Below are 3,664 nucleotides of genomic sequence, written 5' to 3' on the forward strand. Positions count from 1 at the left end.
GCCCCTTACACTCCCTAAGGCAGGTCACTGCAAGAAGGCACTCAGGAGGGGGCTTTCATGCCCCTCTGCTCTTTCTTCACATAAAAATGGAAGGGGGAGCCTGGAGGCAGAGGGAGGCAGGGAGACCATCCCTCTCAGTCAATGGGTAGAGGACAAGGTGAGGAAGGGGCCAGGTGCTGGGAGCAGGAAGTAAGAAACTGCTAAGCCAACAGGGCCTGCTCACACACGCCCTTCTAACCTTCCCTCCTTCCCTCTAAAGTCTGCAATCAGGGCCTGGGGCGGGAGGAGGCTCAAATTCAAGCCCCTACCTCTTCTCCCTTGTAGTTGGTCCAAAGTAGATATTCACCACTCTGGGTGATGTAGCAGATCCAGAGCAGGGCCTGGTAAACACATTTCTCAATGATCTTCATGTATTCGACCTGGATCCCAGAGACGGTGAAATAGGGAATCTCAAACTTGACCCCAGTGGGGGGGCCAGCCCTCCTCCTCCTTCTCCATGCTGCGGTGGGGAGCGGGTCAAAGTGGGCACTCATCAGGTACCCCTTGCCTCTCCCAGCAAGAAAGACTTAATACTCCAAATCACAATGTTCTTCTCAGGCACGAACTTGGCACTGCCCACGCTGGTCTTCAAGCATGGGGAGTTGGCATCGCTGGGCACCGGCACAGATATCTCCAGCAATTGGCCACTGACTGCTTCTTAAACTGCCCCTTGGCCTTGACCATGATCTCCTCACGGCTGTGGGAGAACTTCTCAATGACGGACTCAATCCATATAACTGCTTGACCTGTGTGCTGAGGTGATAGGACATGAGCTCAAAGTCGCAACCGGCGGGATGAAAGAGATGGTGCAGTCATTGTCAAAACAAGAGAGTCGCACACACTGGTGAAATTTCACAACCTCCAATTCCACGGACTTGTTCTTGCTCCGACCAGTGAGCTCAAAGAGCACGCGGTCGTTGAGGCCGAGCAGAAGCTCCATCGTTCCGGACAGAAACTCCTTGAGCTTGATGGTGCCCACGATCTCACTCAGCAGGACGCTGCCATTGGCATTGACCAGCAGATCGACAGATCATGTTGTCGATGAAGACCTCATTCTTCTGGTGCTTCATGCCCTCAGCACGCCAGGGCACAGCATTGGTGATGGTGGGTGGCACCCATGACTTGCCTGTCTCCAGCTTGTTGCCCTGCTGTGTGATATGCTCCTGCAGAATCTTGCTGTTGGTGATCTGGGGGAAACCAAAGTCTACGAGCTTATCCAGGTGTCCCGGATGCTCTCCTCCAGCTCCTTGAAGTATTCGGAGAATACCTCCACTGTCTTGTAGAGGAAGGAGTACACGAGTGAGGCATTGGCATTCTTCAGTGTGGTGGCCACCAAGTAGAGGTTGCTGTGTTTGGTCCACAGGAAGTGGACCCGAGCGTGGCTCAGCAGTGGAGCCAGGTGTCCTCCTCCTCCCGCTGCATGAGCAGAGGCATGAAAGTGCTCTATCTCACTCATGGCCACGTTGCCCTTGTAGTGCAGCCGATCAGGGCCTTACCCTTGACATCGAGGATGAAGCAGCCGAAGCAGACATGGTGGCAGCCAGTGGACTTAGGAGGTGGCGAGGGCCCTTTAACTTAATTTTTGTATACGATGTGAGGTAGAGGTCAAAATGCATTGTTTTGTATGCATTGTTTTGTATGTGGCTCTCTATTTGTCCCAGCATCACTGTAGTGTAAGTACCTGACATTAAGATTTCGATTGCTGAGGCATCCATTTCAAAATACATCCATCTTGAATAAACATATTGCCAGCTGTATGACACAGCTACTAGCAAAACAACTAGATAAAGAATTAGGTTGCTTCAACCTATAAAGTTTCCTCTTTCAGAAAGCCCTGGGTAACTTAGGTAACTGACCATTTGGGTGTCCCTGCTTCTTCTTTCCTATGACCTAGTTCCTGCTCTTATACTTTAAATTAGCTAATAAGCTGAATCCACAAAACACTAGACATTCCACCCTTGGACTCTAATAGAGGTAGAGCCCCAGGTCTGCATGCTCTCTCTCTACCTGCAGCCCTGCTGTATGCCCCTCAGGCATGTGGTATACTCCAGCACATGGGAACAATAAATCTTGTTCATCAAAATTCTCTGATGGCTTTTGCTAAAGTGCATCCTGAAATCATAACAACCACAAGGGTCATTCCATCCACAACATTGGCCCAGTGGGGGAAATGTCTGTGAGGGCTTTCTATGAGTAATATGAGCCCAGGCAAGTATCTTAGGCACTCCTAGCCAACAGTATCATTAACAATAGGCTGGAACTGACACACAAAGGCACTTGTTAAAAAAATTATTCTTTTCCCATTGAATGGTCTTGGCACCCTTATTAAAACTCAGTTGGTCATATACACATGGGTTTATTTCTAGATTCTCCACTTTATTCCATTGATAAATAGGTCAATGTTTATTCCAGTATCATACTGTCTTAATTACTCTAGCTTTGTAGGAAGTTTTGAAATTTTGAAGTGTGAATATTCCAACTTTATTATTCTTTTTTCAAGATTGTTTTGGCTATGCTGGGTCCTTTGCAATTCTGTATGTATTTTAAAATCATCTCGTGAATGTCTGCAAAAAGGCATCTTAGATTTTGAGAGGAATTGCATTTAATCTGCAGATCAATTTAGGTAGTACTACCATCCTAACAATATTAAGTGTTTCAATCTATTGACATGGGATCTCTTTTCATTTATTTAAGTATTCTTTAGTTTCTTTTATTGATGTTTTGTAGTTTCCAGTGTACAAGTATTGCCCTTCTTTTGTTAGATTTATTCTTAAGTATTTTATTCTTTTTGAGGCTATTGTAAATGCAAATGTTTCTTTAATTTCATTTTTGGATTGTTCACTGCTAGAGTCTATAAATACAATTGATTTTTGTATATTGACCTTGTATCAACACACGACCTTGCTGAACTTTATTAGTTTGAGTGGGTTTGTGTGTGCATTTGTGTGTGTGTGTGTGTGTGTGTGTGTGTGTGTGTGTGCATGCGCACATGCACATGTAAGAGTGTGTGTGAATTTCTTATACATATAAGATCTTATCCTCTTTGAATAGAGATAATTTTATTTTACTTTCTAATGTGGATGTCTTTTTACTTTTTCTTGCCTAATAGTCCTGGTTAGATCCTCCAATATAATGTAAAATAATAGTGGTGAGAGACGCATCATGTCTTATTTCTGACCATTATTTATTTATCAGTGTGTTTATTTTTTACATATTTGAGTTTCCAATTTTTCTTCTGTTATTGATTTCTAATTTTATTCCATTGTGATTGGAGACTATACTTGTATGATTTCAATTATCTTAAATTTATTGAAACTGGGTTTATACTCTAACATATGGTCTATCCTGGAGAATATTTCATGTGCTCTTGAGAAGAATATGTATGCTGCTGTTGTTCGGTGGAGTGCTCTATAGATGTCTGTTGTGTCTAGTTGCTTTATAGTGTTGTTCAAGTCTTCTATTTCCTTGTTGATCTACTTAGTTGTTTTATTCATTATTGAAAGTGGGGTAATAAAATCTCTCTTATTGTTGAATTGTCAATATTTCTATCCAATTCTGTTAATTTTTGCTTTACATATTTTGAGACTAGATTATTATGTATTTATAATTATTATAATTATGTATT

The 3,664-nt window shown here is 43.0% G+C and overlaps 1 pseudogene; it reads right to left on the minus strand.

The window, feature by feature from the left end:
• Positions 1–296: 296 nt before the first annotated feature.
• On the minus strand, positions 297–1,766 carry LOC105300742 (annotated as a pseudogene).
• Between the last annotated feature and the right edge of the window lie 1,898 nt (positions 1,767–3,664).

The sequence above is a fragment of the Pteropus vampyrus genome, unplaced genomic scaffold (genome assembly GCF_000151845.1).
Source record: "Pteropus vampyrus isolate Shadow unplaced genomic scaffold, Pvam_2.0 Scaffold217, whole genome shotgun sequence".
In the NCBI taxonomy this organism is placed as follows: Eukaryota; Metazoa; Chordata; class Mammalia; order Chiroptera; family Pteropodidae; genus Pteropus; species Pteropus vampyrus.